Consider the following 20005-nt stretch of genomic DNA (forward strand, 5'->3'; position numbering starts at 1 on the left):
GTGTGCACTCGATCGATGATCCCTAAACCTTAAACCCTATGTTTGACCAAGATTTAAACAAGTTAATTTAAAACATGAAAATGAAAAGGTAAGCATGGAACCTTCTAAGTCACTCTAAGATGAAGTTTTTGGCAGGTTTTTGAAATTTCCATGTTTGAAACCCAAAACCACTTCTCTTCATGTTTGACTTCATAAGACAGATCGAGTTTAGGGTTAGGGCCAGGGTAGATACATGATTTTTCTTGTTTTAATATGTCTAGACCATGTTTATCAACTTGAATGCTCATTATATGACATAAAAAGGCTATGTGCATTGTTTTTTTATTTTTATGCCCATTTGAATCTTGGTCAAATCCTAGGTTTGACCAAGATTTAAACAAGTTTAAAGGTAAGCATGGATCCTTCTTAGTAATTCAAAAATGAAGCTTTGGGGTGGGGGGTTCTTGAAATCTCAATGTTTGAAACCAAAAACCACTTCTCTTCATATGGTTGACTTCATAAGATAGAGTTTATGGTTAGGGGGTATAGTAGATCGATACATGATTTGTCGGGTTTGAATATGTCTAGACATGCTTGTTTATCAACTTGAATGCTTACTATATGACATAAGAAGAATATATGCGCGTTGGTTTTTATTTTTTTATTTTTTCAGAATTAATGTTTATGCCCATTTGAATCTTGGTCAAATCCTAGGTTTGACCAAGATTTAAACAAGTTTAAAACATAAAATGAAAAGGTAAGCCTGGATCCTTCTTAGTCATTCTAAAATGAAGCTTTTGGGGGGTTCTTGAATCTCAATATAATGTTTGAAACCCAAAACCACTTCTCTTCATGGTTGACTTCATAAGAAATAGTTTAGGGTTAGGGGGTATATACATGATTTGTCAGGTTTGAATTTGTCTATACATGCTTATTTATCAACTTGAATGCTTACTAGCTATATGACATAAGAAGACTATATGTGCATTGGTTTTTCATTTTTTGTTTTTCTAAATGTTTATGCCCATTTGAATCTTGGTCAAATCCTAGGTTTGGCCTAGATTTAAACAAGTTTAAAACATGAAAATGAAAAGGTAAGCGTGTATCCTTATTAGTCACTCTAAAATGAAGCTTTTGTTGGGAGGTTTTTGAAATTTCCATGTTTGAAACCCAAAACCATTTCTCTCCATGCTTGACTTCATAAGACAAAGTTTAGGGTTAGGTGTAGATACATGATTTGTTTGGTTTGAATATGTCTAGACCTTGTTTATTAACTTCAATTCCTACTATATGACATAAGAAGACTATGTGCGCTTTTGGTTTTTCATTGTTTTTTGATTTTTTCTGAATGTTTATGCCCATTTGAATCTAAAGGTGAGAGAACATGTTAATGGTTATTCTAACAAAGGTCATGCTTGGTATCTTACCTATGTATTATGGTACATCACAAATGTAAAATGAAAGTATGTACATCTCTATAAACCCTAAACCCTAACCCTAACTATATAGAAAAAGATGAACAATCCATGCTTTTCGATTGCCTTTTTTTGTTTGGCTTGATTTCAAATTTAGTGGGGAGGGGAGGTAGGGGATGAGTGTGTTTCTTTCGATGCCTCTCTCGTATTTGCTAGTTTTTGGGGGTCACACAAATTCAGGGTAGCATACTGCCCACCCCCTCCCTTCACGCGCGGAAAAAGTGTTAGGCGAGTAGTAAAATGGCATGACCAACAAGTTTCAAGTAAAATTTCGAATATAGCCAGAATGTACCAATTGATAGATGAGTTAACTTGGCTTCATGAAAAAAATAATGTCATGTAAATGAGTTAACTTGGCTTTCCTACCCTTGAATCCATAGGAAACTTTGTACTAATACAGTATAATGATCACCTGAGTTATTACACCAACAGGTCTGTCACTTACGTGTGGTTCCCATGCGTGAGGTCCCACACTTCAGTAAGCACAAGTCATGTGCGGTAGGTAGGCAAACTCCCATCTTCTTTGTCAAGAGAAGACGCATCAAGACTCTCTCTCTCTCTCCAGTTATCCACCTCTAAAATCGATGCATATGTAGCGGCTACATATATATTCTTGGTCATAATCCCCTTATCTAAAGATGATGGATGCATGGCTTTACGTCGTCGTCGCTTTCATCGTCATTATCTTCGTCGTCCGAGTAGTAGTACTTCCTGCACATTGTTCCGTCGAACACCTTCACTGTGAGCACATCATCGCCTTCATATTTGAAGTGTACGAAGCAGCCGAAATCCACACCGTGCGCGATGGCGAAATTCTCCCAGCCCTTGTCGAGGTACATCCGGCCTTGTCCGTCAAATAGGACCTCCACGGTCCAGAGACGAGGACCGATCAGCTGCTCATGAGATACACCTTAGCTGGCTCCTGGCCATCAAGATAGTCCGCAAACTTTTTTGGGAGAGCCTGCAAAGAGATCGAGCACCGATCGTTTAAAATTAAAGGTTTTTTAGAACATGCCCATAATCAATCACATGCATCATATATGTGGGAACGCGTACGTACCTTCTTGACCAAAGGGTCTTCATAGACGACGATGAAGAACTCCTCTATGATCAAAGGCAGTGTTGACGGTGGTGGTGGCAATGATGATGATCCATCACCCCGGCCGCCCCTTCCCCTTCCCCTTCCCCTTCCCCTTCTGGTCGGCGTCCAAGACGTGGAAGCCATGGCAATGGGATCAAGTGTATGTGAATGAAGAAGAGAGAGGCAGAACCTATTGACACAAGGGATGGCCATTGTGGTTGTTTATAAGGAAGAGATGACCGTTGTAGGGGTTAACACAATAAATTAAGGAGGAGGTGACCGTTGTGGGGGTTTTACACAATAAATTAAGGAGGAGATGGCCGTTGTGGGGGTTTATATCTCAACAAAAAAGTAACGTGGACTATTTTGACGGAAATGGAACTTCGTGATATAGTTTATCATTTTACCGTGAAAAGTAATGCCTAAAATAAAAGGTAATTCGTGATAGTTTATCATTTAACGAATGGGGTACATAAGATACGGGTCAAAATGGCGCCTCTACATTTTTAAGATAAACTATGACATATTTTAGTGCCAATTCCCAACTCTTTACGATTTTTAGTGTTTTTAGCCAGTTTCACACATTTAAATGACTATATGCTGATTTATTGGAAGTAATTCAAATTTGAAATGTAGGTGTGTTATAACTTGGTCATAGAAATCCCCCAAAATCATTTTTAGATTCATATTACTTACTATATAAGAAGGCTATGTGCTTTGGTTTTTCATTTTTTTCTGGTTTTTTTTTGAATTTTATGCCCATTTGAATCTTGGTCAAATACTAGCTAGCTAGGTTTGACCAAGATTTAAACAATTTTAAAACATGAAAAGGAAAAGGCAAGCCTGGATCTTTTTTAGTCATTCTAAAATGAAGCTTTTGGGAGGTTCTTGAAATTTCAATGTTTGAAACCAATACGACTTCTCTTCATGCTAGACTTCATAAGATCGACCGAGTTTATGGTTAGGGGGTAGATACATGATTTGTCTGGTTTGAACACATGTCTAAACCTTGTTTACCAACTTGAATGCTTTCTATATGACATAAGAAGACTATGTGCTTTTGTTTTTCATTCTTCTATTTTTTTTGAATTTTATGCCCATTTGAATCTTGGTCAAATCCTAGGTTTGACCAGGATTTAAACAAGTATAAAATATGAAAACGAAAAGGTAAGCCTGGATCCTTCTTAGTCACCCTAATATGTACCATTTTTGGGAAGTTTTTGAAATTTTCATGTTTGAAACCCAAAACCACTTCTCTTCATGATTGACTTCATAATTAAGACAGAGTTTAAGGTTAGGGGCAGATATATACATGATTATCTGGTTTGAATATGTCTAGACCTTGTTTATCAACTTTAATGCTTACTATATGACATAAGAATGCTATGTGCTTTGGTTTATCATTCTTTTGGTTTTTTCCTGAATTTTTATGCCCATTTGAATCTTGGTTAAATCCTGGGTTCGACAAAGATTTAAACAAGTTTAAAATATGAAAATGAAAAGGTAACCATGGATCCTTCTTAGTCACTCTAAAATGAATCTTTTGGGGGGTGTTTGAAATTTCCATGTTTGAAACCCAAAACCACTTCTCTTCATGGTTGACATCATAAGACCTATTTGAGGGTTAGGGGTAGATACATGATTTGTCGGGTTTGGATATGTCTAGACCTTGTTTATCAACTTGAATTCTTACTTTATGACATAAGAAGGCTATGTGCTTTGGTTTTTCATTTTCTAAATTTTTTGAATTTTATGCCCATTTGAATCTTGGTCAAATACTAGCTAGGTTTGACCAAGATCTAAAATGAAGCTTTTGGGAGGTTTTTGAAATTTCCATGTTTGAAACCCAAAACCACTTCTTTTCATGCCTTACTTCATAAGACAGAGTTTAGGGTCGTTAGGGAGTACATACATGATTTGCCTGGTTTGAATATGTCTAGACCTTTTTTATCATCTTGAATGCTTACTGTATGACATAAGAAGACTATGTGCATTGGTATTTCATTTTTTCATTTTCATGCCCATTTGAATCTTGGTGAAATCCTAGGTTTGAGCAAGATTTAAACAAGTTTAACATGTGAAAACGAATAATTAAGCATGGATCCTTCTTAGTCACTCCAAAATGTACCAATTGATAGATGTGTTAACTTTGCTTCATGGAAAAATTAATGTCATGTAAATGAGTTTTAACTTGGATTTCCTACCCTTGAATCCATAGGAAACTTTGTTCTAATGCACTATAATAATCAACCGAGTTTTTACACCAAACAGGTCTGTCACTTACGTGTGGTGCCCATGCGTGAGGTCCCACACTTCAGTGAGCACAAGTCACGTGCAGTAGGTACGCAAACTCCCAGCCATCTTCTTTGTCAAGAGAAGACGCATCAGGATGCGTATTGGAAGTCTGTGGGTCCTTCAGGATCCTTCGGTTGTCCCTCTCACAAAAAAAATCTCTCTCATTCTCGGCCTCGCTTCGACTCGCTCGCTCGCACCTCCTGCTCACTGACAAAACCTGCACAACAGTCAACATCATCACCCGAAAAAGGGGAGACACCATAATGCACTCCCTTCTTCTCTCCTTCCGAGTGATCCCTCTTCCTCCGAGTTTCACGCGACGGGCAAACACACATGTGCCGCATAGTAATAATAAAAAAGTAGAAAAATCGACCTATGAATCTATGATTAAATATAGGTTAATCTAGGGTTTTGCCCACTACTACAGATCAAGTTCAAAAATATCCACTTGAATGGTTCGATTTTGGGCTACTAATGTGCGTTGGTTTTTTAATTTTTTCTGAATGTTTATGCCCATTTGAATCTTGGTCAAATCCTATGTTTGACCAAGATTTAAACAAGCATAAACATGAAAATGAAAAGGTAAGCTTGGATCCTTTTTAGTCACTCTAAGATGACCAATATAGTTTAGGTTTAGGGGGTAGATACATGATTTGTCGGGTTTGAATATGTCTAGACATGCTTGTTTATCAACTTGAATGCTTACTATATGACATAAGAAGAATATATGTGCGTTGGTTTCTTATTTTTAATTTTTTTCTGAATGTTTATGCCCATTTGAATCTTGGTCAAATCCTATGTTTGACCAAGATTTAAACAAGTTAATTTAAAACGTGAAAATGAAAAGGTAAGCATGGAACCTTCTTAGTCACTCTAAGATGAAGTTTTTGAAATTTCCATGTTTGAAACCCAAAACCACTTCTCTTCATGTTTGACTTCATAAGATAGATCGAGTTTAGGGTTAGGGCCAGGGTAGATACATGATTTTTCTTGTTTTAATATGTCTAGACCATGTTTATCAACTTGAATGCTCATTATATGACATAAAAAGGCTATGTGCTTTGTTTTTTTTTTATTTTTTTTGATTTTTTATGCCCATTTGAATCTTGGTCAAATCCTAGGTTTGACCAAGATTTAAACAAGTTTAAAACATGAAAATGAAAAGGTAAGCATGGATCCTTCTTAGTCATTCAAAAATGAAGCTTTTGGGGGGTTCTAGAAATCTCAATGTTTGAAACCCAAAACCACTTCTCTTCATATGGTTGACTTCATCAGACAGAGTTTAGGGTTAGGGGGTAGATCGATACATGATTTGTCAGGTTTGAGTATGTCTAGACATGCTTGTTTATCAACTTGAATGCTTACTATATGACATAAGAAGAATATATGTGTGTTGGTTTCTTATTTTTAATTTTTTTCTGAATGTTTATGCCCATTTGAATATTATTGGTCAAATCCTATGTTTGACCAAGATTAAAACATGAAAATGAAAAGGTAAGCATGGAACCTTCTTAGTCACTCTAAGATGAAGTTTTTGGGAGGTTTTTGAAATTTCCATGTTTGAAACCCAAAACCACTTCTCTTCATGTTTGACTTCATAAGACAGATCGAGTTTAGGGTTAGGGCCAGGGTAGATACATGATTTTTCTTGTTTTAATATGTCTAGACCATGTTTATCAACTTGAATGCTCATTATATAACATAAAAAGGCTATGTGCTTTGTTTTTTTTTTGATTTTTTTGATTTTTTATGCCCATTTGAATCTTGGTCAAATCCTAGGTTTGACAGTGATTTAAACAAGTTTAAAACATAAAATGAAAAGGTAAGCCTGGATCCTTATTAGTCATTCTAAAATGAAGCTTTTGGGGGGTTCTTAGAAATCTCAATGTTTGAAACCCAAACCACTTCTCTTCATGGTTAACTTCATAAGACAGTGTTTAGGGTTAGGGGTACATACATGATTTGTCGTGTTAATTAGAATATGTCTAGACATGCATATGCTTGTTTATCAACTTGAATGCTTACTATATGACATAATAAGATTATATGTGTGTTGGTCAAATCCTATGTTTGACCAAGATTTAAACAAGCATAAATCCTGAAAATGAAAAGGTAAGCTTGGATCCTTCTTATTCACTCTAAAATTAAGCTTTTGGGAAGTTTTTGAAATTTCCATGTTTGAAACCCAAAACCACTTCTCTTCATGCTTGACTTCATAAGACATAGTTAAGGCCGGGCTAGGGGGTAGATACATGCTTTTACTGTTTTGAATATGTCTAGACCTTGTTCATATCGATCAACTTGAATGCTTAATATATATATATATATATGACATAAGAAGGCTATGTGATTTGGTTTTCATTTTTTTAGTTTTTTTGAATGTTTAATGCCATTTGAATCTTGGTCAAGTCCTAGGTTTGACCAAGATTTTAGCAAGTTTAAAACACATAAAAATGAAAAGGCAAGCCTGGATCCTTCTTAGTCATTCTAAAATGAAGCTTTTGGGGGTTCTTGAAATCTCAATATAATGTTTGAAACCCAAAACCACTTCTCTTCATGCTTGACTTCATAAGACAGAGTTAAGTGTTAGGGGTGGTAGATACATGTTTTTTTTATTTTGAATATGTCTAGACCTTGTTTATCAACTTGTTGAATGCTTATTTTATATGACATAAGAAGGCTATATATGTGCTTTGGTTTTTCATTTTTATGTTTTTTTAATTTTATGCCCATTTGAATCTTGGTCAAATACTAGCTAGGTTTGACCAAGATTTAAACAATTTAAAAACATGAAAATGAAAAGGCAAGCCTGGATCTTTTTTAGTCACTCTAAAATGAAGCTTTTGGGAGGTTCTTGAAATTTCAATGTTTGAAACCAATACGACTTCTCTTCATGCTATGCGCGCATGGCATACCTTGCATATCATTCGTGCATATATTTCAATATATATTTGAACATATTCTTGGGGATATATATATATATTTCAATCTCTCTCTCTCGATCTATATATCGTTGGTGCCCAAGAAACACACTTATATATATACGCATGCACTTTATGCGCAAAGGCGCGGGTGCCTCCAATAATGTGTGTGTGCACTCGATCGATGATCCCTAAACCTTAAACCCTAAAACCCTAATCCCTAATCCCTAATTATACCCTAAACGTACACCCTAAACACTAAAACCTAAACCCTAGACCCTAAACCCTAAACACTACACCCTAAGCCCTAAACCCTAAACACTAAACCCTAAACCCTAACCCTAGACCCTAAACCCTAAACCCTAAACCCTAAATATATTTCAATCTCTCTCTCTAGATCTATATATCGTTGGTGGCCAAGAAACACACTTATATATATACGCATGCACTTTATGCGCAAAGGCGCATGTGCCTCTAATAATGTGTGTGTGCACTCGATCGATGATCCCTAAACCTTAAACCCTATGTTTGACCAAGATTTAAACAAGTTAATTTAAAACATGAAAATGAAAAGGTAAGCATGGAACCTTCTTAGTCACTCTAAGATGAAGTTTTTGGGAGGTTTTTGAAATTTCCATGTTTGAAACCCAAAACCACTTCTCTTAATGTTTGACTTCATAAGATAGATCGAGTTTAGGGTTAGGGCCAGGGTAGATACATGATTTTTCTTGTTTTAATATGTCTAGACCATGTTTATCAACTTGAATGCTCATTATATGACATAAAAGGCTATGTGCTTTGATTTTTTTTATGCCCATTTGAATCTTGGTCAAATCCTAGGATTGACCTACATTTAAACAAGTTTAAAACATGAAAATGAAAAGGTAATTGATACGTCTCCGACGTATCGATAATTTCTTATGTTCCATGCCACATTATTGATGATTTCTACATGTTTTGTGCACACTTTATGTCATATTTGTGCATTTTCTGGAACTAACCTATTAACAAGATGCCGAAGTGCCAGTTGCTGTTTTCTGCTGTTTTTGGTTTCAGAAATCCTAGTAAAGAAATATTCTCGGAATCGGACGAAATCAACGCCCAGGTTCCTATTTTGCCCGGAAGCATCCAGAACACACGAGAACCGCCAGAGAGGGGGCACAGGCCCACCAAACCCTAGGCCAGCGCGGCCAAGGGGGGGCCCGCGCCGCCCTATAGTGTCGTCGCCCCTTCGACCTTCTGACGCCGCCTCTTCGCCTATATAAAGCCCCTGGACCTAAAACCTCGATACGGAAAAGCCACGGTACGAGAAACCTTCCAGAGCCGCCGCCATCGCGAAGCCAAGATCTGGGGGACAGGAGTCTCTGTTCCGGCACGCCGCCGGGACGGGGAAGTGCCCCCGGAAGGCTTCTCCATCGACACCGCTGCCATCACCACCGCCATCTTCATCAACGCTGCTGTCTCCCATGAGGAGGGAGTAGTTCTCCATCGAGGCTCGGGGCTGTACCGGTAGCTATGTGGTTCATCTCTCTCCTATGTACTTCAATACAATAATCTCATGAGCTGCCTTACATGATTGAGATTCATATGATGATGCTTGTAATCTAGATGTCATTATGCTAGTCAAGTGAATTTTACTTATGTGATCTCCGGAGACTCCTTGTCCCACGTGTGTAAAGGTGACAGTGTGTGCACCGTGTGGGTCTCTTAGGCTATATTTCACAGAATACTTATTCACTATTATGAATGGCATAGTGAAGTGCTTATTTATATCTCTTTATGATTGCAATGTGTTTTGTATCACAATTTTTCTATGTGCTACTCTAGTGATGTTATTAAAGTAGTTTTATTCCTCCTACACGGTGTAATGGTGACAGTGTGTGCATCCGTGTTAGTACTTGGTTTATGCTATGATTGTGATCTCTTGTAGATTACAAAGTTAACTATTGCTATGATAGTATTGATGAGATTTATGCCTCCTTTCTTAGCATGAAGGTGACAGTGTGCATGCTACGTTAGTACTTGGTTTAGTCGTATTGATCTATCTTACACTCTAAGGTTATTTAAATATGAACATTGAATTGTGGAGCTTGTTAACTCCGGCATTGAGGGTTCGTGTAATCCTACGCAATGTGTTCATCATCCAACAAGAGTGTAGAGTATGCATTTATCTATTCTGTTATGTGATCAATGTTGAGAGTGTCCACTAGTGAAAGTGTAATCCCTAGGCCTTGTTCCTAAATACTGCTATCGCTACTTGTTTACTACTGCTGTGTTACTACTGCTTGTTTACTGTCCTGGGCAAAGCACTTTTCTGGTGCCGTTGCTACTACTTATTCATACCACCTGTATTTCACTATCTCTTCGCCGAACTAGTGCACCTATTAGGTGTGTTGGGGACACAAGAGACTTCTTGCTTTGTGGTTGCAGGGTTGCATGAGAGGGATATCTTTGACCTCTTCCTCCCTGAGTTCGATAAACCTTGGGTGATCCACTTAAGGGAAAACTTGCTGCTGTTCTACAAACCTCTGCTCTTGGAGGCCCAACACTGTCTACAGGAAAAGGAGGGGGCGTAGACATCAAGCTATTTTCTGGCGCCGTTGCCGGGGAGGAAAGGTAAAAGGTACTCACACTCCAGATCTCGGCCACTAAGCTATTTTCCGGCGCCGTAAGTACTCAAAGCTATTTCCTTTAGATCCTGCAATTGCAACTTTTTGTTTCTTGTTTACACTAGTTAGGCATAATGGAAAACAACAAAAATATGAGAGATCTTTATGAACTTTATCTTGAATTCGGACATGATGTGTTTGAAGAGAAAATTAAAAAACCCATGGAACTTTATATGCATGCTAATGGGAATGTTATTGATATAAATGCTTTGAACACTATTGTTGCTAATGCTATGGAAAATTCTAAGCTTGGGGAAGCTGGTTTTGATGAGCATGATCTTTTTAGTCCCCCAAGCATTGAGGAGAAAATTTACTTTGATGATACTTTGCCTCCTATTTATGATGATTATAATGATAGTGGTCTTTTGGTGCCGCCTACTATGGAGAGTAAATTTTGTTGTGATTATACTATGCCTCTTACACTTGATGAGAATAATAATGATAGCTACTTTGTTGAATTTGCTCCCACTACAACTAATAAAATTGATTATGCTTATGTGAAGATTAATAATTTTATGCATGAGACTCATGATAAGAATGCTTTATGTGATAGTTATATTGTTGATTTTGCTCATGATGCTACTGGATATTATTATGAGATAGCAAAATATGGTTGTAGAAATTTTCATGTTACTAAAACACCTCTCTATGTGCTGAAATTTTTGAAGCTACACTTGTTCTATCTTCCTATGCTTGTTACTTTGCTCTTCATGAACTTGTTTATTTACAATATTTCTTTTCATAGGAAGCATGTTAGACTTAAATGTGTTTTGAATTTGCCTCTTGATGCTCTCTTTTGCTTCAAATACTATTTCTTGCGAGTGCATCATTAAAACTGCTGAGCCCATCTTAATGGCTATAAAGAAAAGAACTTCTTGGGAGATAACCCATGTGTTATTTTGCTACAGTACTTTGTTTTATATTTGTGTCTTAGAAGTTGTTTACTACTGTAGCAACCTCTCCTTATCTTAGTTTTGTGTTTTGTTGTGCCAAGTGAAGCCTCTAATCGAAGGTTGATACTAGATTTGGATTTCTGCGCAGAAACAGATTTCTATCTGTCACGAATCTGGGCTGTTTTCTCTGTAGAAAAATCAGAAAAATATTCCAATTTACGTGCGTGTTCCTCAGATATGTACGCAACTTTCATTAGTTTTGAGTTTTCTGATCTGAGCAACGGAAGTATTTATTAAAAATTCGTCTTTATGGACTGTTCTGTTTTGACAGATTCTGCCTTTTATTTCGCATTGCTTCTTTCGCTGTGTTGGGTGGATTTCTTTGTTCCATTACCTTCCAGTAGCTTTGAGCAATGTCCAGAAGTGTTAAGAATGATTGTGTCACCTCTGAACATGTGAGTTTTTGATTATGTACTAACCCCTTTAATGAAGTTTATGAGAAGTTTGGTGTGAAGGAAGTTTTCAAGGGTCAAGAGAGGAGGATGATATACTATGATCAAGAAGAGTGAAAAGTCTAAGCTTGGGGATGCCCCGGTGGTTCACCCCTGCATATATCAAGAAGACTCAAGCGTCTAAGCTTGGGGATGCCCAAGGCATCCCCTTCTTCATCGACAACATTATCAGGTTCCTCCCCTGAAACTATATTTTTATTCCATCACATCTTATGTACTTTGCTGGGATCGTTGGTTTGTTTTAGTTTTTGTTTTGTTTGAATAAAATGGATCCTAGCATTCTTTGTGTGGGAGAGAGACACGCTCCGCTGTTGCATATGGACAAGTATGTCCTTAGTTTCTACTCATAGTATTCATGGCGAAGTTTCTTCTTCGTTAAATTGTTATATGGTTGGAATTGGAAAATGATACATGTAGTAATTGCTATAAATGTCTTGGGTAATGTGATACTTGGCAATTGTTGTGCTCATGGTTAAGCTCTTGCATCATATGCTTTGCACCCATTAATGAAGAAATACATAGAGCTTGCTAAAATTTGGTTTGCATAATTGGTCTCTCTAAGGTCTAAATAATTTCTAGTAAAGAGTTTGAACAACAAGGAAGACGGTGTAGAGTCTTATAATGTTTACAATATGTCTTTTATGTAAGTGTTGCTGCACCGGTTCATCCTTGTGTTTGCTTCAAATAACCTTGCTAGCCTAAGCCTTGTATTGAGAGGGAATACTTCTCGTGCATCCAAATCTTTGAGCCAAACACTATGCCATTTGTGTCCACCATATCTACCTACTACATGGCATTTCTCCGCCATTCCAAAGTAAATTGCTTGAGTGCTATCTTTAAACTATTCAAAAGTTATTACCACTTATTTGTGTCAATGTTTTATAGCTCATGAGGAAGTATGTGGTGTTTATCTTTCAATCTTGTTGGGCAACTTTCACCAATGGACTAGTGGCTTCATCCGCTTATCCAATAATTTTGCAAAAAGAGCTGGCAATGGGATTCCCAGTCCCAAATTAATTAACCTAAATAGACACTCCTCCATGGTATGTGATTGTTGGACGGCACCCGAAGGATTCGGTTAGCCATGGCTTGAGAAAGCAAAGGTGGGGAGGAGTGTCATCATAATAAAACTAAAATAAAAAGGCACTCCTTCATGGTATGAGATTGTTGGCAGGCACCCGAGGATTCGGTTAGCCATGGTTTGTGAAAGAAAGGTTGGAAGGAGTGCCACACAAAAATAAAAATAAAATGGGAGCTGCTCTTTGAAGGTTTGTCTGGCAAGGGGGTTAGAGTGCCCACTACCATTCGTTGACAACAACAAACACCTCTCAAAATTTTACTTTTATGCTCTCTTTATGTTTTCAAAACCAAAGCTCTAGCACAAATATAGCAATCGATGCTTTCCTCTTTGAAGGACCTTTCTTTTACTTTTATGTTGAGTCAGTTCACCTATTTCTCTCCACCTCAAGAAGCAAACACTTGTGTGAACTGTGCATTGATTCCTACATACTTGCATATTGCACTTGTTATATTACTTTACATTGACACTATCCATGAGATATACATGTTATAAGTTGAAAGCAACCGCTGAAACTTAATCTTCCTTCGTGTTTCTTCAATACCTTTACTTTGATTTATTGCTTTATGAGTTAACTCTTATGCAAGACTTATTGATGCTTGTCTTGAAGTACTATTCATGAAAAGTCTTTGCTTTATGATTCATTTGTTTACTCATGTCATTACCATTGTTTTGATCGCTGCATTCATTACATATGCTTACAATAGTATGATCAAGATTATGTTGGTAGCATGTCACTTAAGAAATTATCTTTGTTATCGTTTACCTGCTCGGGACGAGCAGGAACTAAGCTTGGGGATGCTGATACGTCTCCGACGTATCGATAATTTCTTATGTTCCATGCCACATTATTGATGATTTCTACATGTTTTGTGCACACTTTATGTCATATTTGTGCATTTTCTGGAACTAACCTATTAACAAGATGCCGAAGTGCCAGTTGCTATTTTCTGCTGTTTTTGGTTTCAGAAATCCTAGTAAAGAAATATTCTCGGAATCGGACGAAATCAACGCCCAGGTTCCTATTTTGCCCGGAAGCATCCAGAACACACGAGAACCGCCAGAGAGGGGGCACAGGCCCACCAAACCCTAGGCCGGCGCGGCCAAGGGGGGGCCCACGCCGCCCTATAGTGTCGTCGCCTCTTCGACCTTCTGACGCCGCCTCTTCGCCTATATAAAGCCCCTGGACCTAAAACCTCGATACGGAAAAGCCACAGTACGAGAAACCTTCCAGAGCCGCCGCCATCGCGAAGCCAAGATCTGGGGGACAGGAGTCTCTGTTCCGGCACGCCGCCGGGACGGGAAAGTGCCCCCGGAAGGCTTCTCCATCGACACCGCTGCCATCACCACCGCCATCTTCATCAACGCTGCTGTCTCCCATGAGGAGGGAGTAGTTCTCCATCGAGGCTCGGGGCTGTACCGGTAGCTATGTGGTTCATCTCTCTCCTATGTACTTCAATACAATAATCTCATGAGCTGCCTTACATGATTGAGATTCATATGATGATGCTTGTAATCTAGATGTCATTATGCTAGTCAAGTGAATTTTACTTATGTGATCTCCGGAGACTCCTTGTCCCACGTGTGTAAAGGTGACAGTGTGTGCACCGTGTGGGTCTCTTAGGCTATATTTCACAGAATACTTATTCACTGTTATGAATGGCATAGTGAAGTGCTTATTTATATCTCTTTATGATTGCAATGTGTTTTGTATCACAATTTGTCTATGTGCTACTCTAGTTTGGCTCGCTCTGCATGGTGACTGTCTCAGATTACCTGAGCTCAAAGCCCTTTGTTTGATCTGTGCATCCTCACCGCTAGTCTCGCCTTGACTGAGGCTCGGGGGGCAGCTGGTCTGGTAAATGCTCTGTTTTAGAAGCCGATTGGGATGTCATCGGCTGATCCTTCGTCGCAACCTTCTTCAAAAATGATGAATTCTTGCAGAAGAATATCACTGGACCTGGTGGGAGGAGTTTAAGGGCTTTCTTGAAGACGCCACATTATCCACCAGATCTCAAAGTCATCAGTTGAAGAATTGAAGGATGGATTATGAAGGACCGATGAGTTGCTATCGGCTCATTAAGCATTGGCTAAGTGGACAAATCGGCAAAATCAGTATGAGGGGAAATCGGCTAAATTGGCTCAAGGGAAATCGGCAAAATCAAATTGGGGAAATTCTTCATTGATAAGCAAGATTTCTTACATAAAGAGCTGATTGCTCTCAAAAGGAAGTACTAGGGGATACATTGCCCCGTCTACTACTACTGATCCTATGCTAATGGTCCTATCTATGGGCCGTCGCTGCCCTCATCGTCGCCGTCGTCGCCGCTGTCGGCGCTACTCCCGGCGGGCTCGTCGTCGCTGCTCCAGCGGCCGCCGGCCGGGCCCTCATTGTCCTCATCCTCCTCGTCAGCGTCGTCGTCGTCGCTGTCGAAGTCGCTGAGGTTCCCCGGCCAGGGGCAGAAGCGTTTGGCCGGCGGCTCATCGGAGGAGGTGTCGTCCTCCTCCTCCTCCTCCTCCTCCTTCTCCTCCTCCTCCTCCTCGGGAGAGGTGAAGTTGTCGCAGGAGAAGCGATCGTCATCGCTCTCCTCCTCCGTTTCCCCGTCGGCGAGGAAGCGGAGGTCACTTTCCCCGTCGGTCAAGGACTTGTCGTCCTCAGACCAGACGGAGAAATCATGGCTGGATTCCTCCCCGGCCTCGCTGGCACGGCGGGTGTTGGCCGCATGGACCTCCTCCGGGTTCTGCTCCGGCATCGGCTCGCGGGAAGAGGAGGACTGGGTGGAAAGATCCGATGAAGCAGAGGAGGAAGAAGACATGGTGGCGCAGGAGGGCTTTTGGAGTGCTAATGCGAAGGGGATGCGGAAGCGAACTGTTTGGAGCGGTTAAATAAAAGGGGATATAGTGGAAATTCAATGCCACAGCAGTTTCCGAGGAAGTGGTGCTTTTTAAAAAAGAAAAAAAAACTGCCAGGTCACACGGAGAAGTTGAGAAGGCAAGGCATCATGATGAAGGATACTGCGACGGTTCTGCCACGACATGACCCGCCGAAGAAAAAGCAGAGTGATTTTGGAATTATCAATTCCAAAACCAGGGGGGCATGTGTTATCACCAGAATTTGACCGAGTCAGAGGTGGGCCGCAATCAAGATGGGCTTGAAGATTATACATGGAAGAATATACGTGAATCGGCCTTATATGCAAAGTTTGGGCTAGTTTGCCCGTGTATCTGTAATATTGTAGGATACGTGTCGGTTAGTTAGAGTTTGTCTCGTGCACGGTTGGGATTATTCCCACGTTAGAAAGTCTACGGACTATAAATATGTATCTAGGGTTTATGAAATAAACAACAATCACGTTCACCACAAACCAATCTAGGCGCATCGCCAACTCCCTTGTCTCGAGGGTTTCTTCCGGGTAAGCATCATGCTGCCTAGATCGCATCTTGCGATCTAGGCAGTACAAGTTTATTCGTTGTTCATGTGTTTCTCGTACTGAAGCATTTTTGATGGCGAGCAACGTAGTTATCTTAGATGTGTTAGGGTTAGCATTGCTCTTCGTATCATATGCTATCGTCGTGCAACCCTTAGACATCTAGCCGCCCTTACGCCTATCTTAGGCGTAGGGGCGGCACCCCGCTTGATCATTATTTAGTAGATCCGATCCGTTATGGTTGCTCCTTGTTCTTCAAGGATTAGTTTAATATCTGCATAGTTAGGCCTTACAAAGGGTTGGAGGATCCAGCGGCGCGTAGGGTGTAGTTTGCTAGCCCTAGACAGGATGTTCCGGGGATCAACCTCGTGTTGGTTTTTAGGCCCTGTCTAGGATCGGCTTACGATCACCGTGCGCGGCCGCGAGGCCCAATCACGAGTAGGACGTTCCGATTATGCGGTGAAAACCCTAAATCGTCGTAGATCGTTTTAGCTTTATCTTGATCAAGCAGGACCACCATATATTCGTACACCTCGTACGAATCATGGGTGGATCGGCTCCTTGAGCCGATTCACAGGACAACCTGAGAGCCGATCGAGGCTCGTATTTAATGTTTACGTGTATGCCATGCAGGAAACTAAGCGAGGCATCTCCATCACCTTCCTGGCCAGGTATAGGTCAGGTGGCACGCCCTTGCACCAGCATCGGACGTGCGTGCCGGAGTCTTTGCAGGCCGTTGCTCGGAGGGACCAGGGCCAGCCGCAGCCCTAAGTTGCTCCCGGCTCTCCTGTGTTGCCCGTCGTTGCTCGCCGGTGGGTTTCTGACCGCAACACATTCTGGCACGCCTGGTGGGACAATCTTCGACATCAACCACATCGCCATCTACATCTGAGATGGCGGACGGCACTCCAGTCACGTACGAGGATCTGACCAAGGAGCTCAAGAAGAAGTACGACGAGGTCAAAGCGATCCTCGAAGCCGACCTCATCGGCTCTTTTCACAGAACCCGTTCCCATGGCGTCAGGTGGAAAGGGTTCTCGCCTGAAGGTGCGCTCGATGGAATAGACCTGTCCGCCCCGTCAGAAGAACGCACCAGGTCCCTGCGTCAGGAGATTAACTACATGGTGGCTCACTCGCTGCACCGCCACTCTGAGAACCTGGTGAACACTTTGGAGCGTGTTGCTCTTCGAGTGATCCAGGAGATCATGAGGCACCAGTACTCTCCGTCAGGACCAGCTCTCGGGACATACCAAGGAGAGATGCCACTCCAGTCCCGTCCACCGCCGCCATTCGCGTTGGCAGCACCAGAAGTGCCGAATTCACCGGCATTCGTCGTCTACAAGATCGGTGGTGACCCTAGTGACTACCAGTTCTTGCACGAGGCGCCTAAGGAGATCCCTCACGGGTACACGTGCACATACGTACCAGACTGCGGTAACTGGGCGCTCACAAACCAGGCCGCAATCGCAGGGACTTCTGGAAAAGCAGGAGGAACTTCAGCAACAGATCTTGAGAAGCAGACGTGGCTAGCTAAGTACGCCACTCCAACAAACCTCCAGAGCGCAGCTCCTGCAGTTGGCTCAGAGCTGAAAAAGCAAGCATGGCTGGCTAAGTATGCCACTCCGGCGAATCTTTAGAGTTCGACTCCTGCAACCAGCACCGCGGATCAAATCAGTACCATACTGAGAGACCAGTTCGGCATGGTGCCGAAAAGGAGGACAATCGGCTATTCCAAGCCGTACCCCAACGAGTACGAGTTGATCCCGCTACCACCCAAATATCGGCTCCCTGATTTCTCCAAATTCAATGGATCAGATGGTTCCAGCTCCATCGAGCATGTGAGCCGATATTTGGCACAGCTGGGCACGATCTCAGCAGCAGATGAGCTACGTGTGAGGTTCTTCGCACAATCCCTCATAGGATCGGCTTTCGGGTGGTACACTTCGTTGCCACCAGACTCGATCCGGACTTGGAAGCAGTTGGAAGAACAGTTCCATATGCAGTATCACTCAGAGGCTTCCGAGTCTGGCCTTGCCGATCTCGCACAAATACGTCAGAAGCGTGGGGAAACTGTGGCAGAATACGTCCAGCGCTTCAGAAATCTTAGGAACCGATGTTATTCGGCTCGTGTGACTGAAAAGGAAGCAGTCGAGTTGGCAGTGGTGGGCCTTGCATCACCAATCAAGGATATGGCCTCCCAAGCAGACTACCCTTCACTGGCGCACATGGTTCGAAAGCGTCGGCATATGAACAGCGCCACCCGGACTTGTACCAGGACAAATTCAAGCGTGCGGTAGTCCTGGTTGAGGCAGATGAAGACGAAGGCTCTGCGGGAGATCAAGAAGTAGCAGTGGCTGAATGGACTCGGGGGGCAACCCCCGTGTCCTGCAAATGGGTTAAGCCACCAGGTCCGCCCAGAGGGTTCGATTTTGACGTGACTAAAACTGAGCAAATCTTCGACCTCCTACTCAAGGAGAAGCAGTTGAAGTTACCCGAAGGCCTCAAAATCCCCACGGTACAGGAGCTGAACGGAAAGCCATACTGCAAATGGCATAACTCGTTCTCCCATGCCACCAACGACTGCAGGGTGTGGCGTCAGCAGATCCAAATGGCGATAGAACAAGGACGTCTGATTTTTAACCAGTACGCCATGAAGGTCGACACCCACCCCTTCCCCGCCGTTAACATGGTGGAGTGCACTTACCCTGAAGGTTGCCAGCCAGGATTCTCGTTCAACATCAACATGGTAGGACCCGGACACCACTCTGGCAAGGATGGAGACGAGGGCAGCTGCTCTCGTAGCAAGGACACAGAGGAGGCCGCTCCACGCGATCGGCTCCGGCACGATGGCAAGCGCTATATCACAGAGGGAGAAGTAAGGAACGTAAGATATCAGCGACCTCTCTCTGATCACCTCCTCAACAAGTACGTGAGTCAATATAGCCAACGCCGACGATCCAGCGACGATGATGATAGAGACCGTCTGGCTAGGGACGCCAGGAGACATCGTCGGCATGATCGCGACGAGGAGGAGTACGAGCGCCGTGCCAAGGAAAAATCGAGGGAGCAAGACGACGAGGATAGACACTGGGACTGCCCCTTCTTCAGACACTGCTGGGATTCAGGAATGAGCCGATTGCCTACAATCGGCAACTGCCCAGAATGTAGACAGAAGAGGAAGGATGCAGCTAACGTGTCCGTGTTCAAACGTCTAGGGCCTCTCCCACCTCGAAGCAAGCACGCTGAGTCCCCTCGGGTGGAAGATCTCGAGGATTTGGAAGACGATGAAGAAGAAGAAGAAGAAGAAGACAGGTACCACCGGCCAAGGTGGTGCCCTGATGGACTCAGCCGTTACCAAAAGCGTAGGGTTCAGCGACTGCGTGGCTTGGAGGAAGCCGAAAGGTTATACCTGCACACGCTAAGGAAGGCGCGGCCTGATCTGGCCGCGAAGATCCAGCGAACCCTGGATGAAGAGGGTTGACCACAAAAAATGGAGTGGCACCCCAAGCAAAAGAAAGCCGATGATGAAACATCGGCTAGCACAAACATGGTGTTCGTCCTTCCTACGGAGTTCAGTGCTCCAGGATTAGACGAGGCACTTGTGGCACAACTTGACTGCGGCCCACGGCCGGTTATCTTTGAGAAGCCACGAGAAAGAAGCTACAGACATCTGA

The 20005-nt window shown here is 42.0% G+C and overlaps 1 long non-coding RNA gene across 1 annotated transcript in view; it reads left to right on the forward strand.

The window, feature by feature from the left end:
• The window catches only part of LOC127342493 (uncharacterized), a 76748-nt gene extending 60709 nt beyond the window's left edge, over positions 1-16039 (forward strand). The window contains exon 5 of the long non-coding RNA XR_007876702.2: positions 16016-16039. This is a non-coding gene — a long non-coding RNA (uncharacterized lncRNA). The remainder of the gene's footprint in view (positions 1-16015) is intronic.
• The last annotated feature ends 3966 nt before the right edge of the window (positions 16040-20005 follow it).

The sequence above is a fragment of the Lolium perenne genome, chromosome 3 (assembly GCF_019359855.2).
Source record: "Lolium perenne isolate Kyuss_39 chromosome 3, Kyuss_2.0, whole genome shotgun sequence".
Classification (NCBI taxonomy): Eukaryota; Viridiplantae; Streptophyta; class Magnoliopsida; order Poales; family Poaceae; genus Lolium; species Lolium perenne.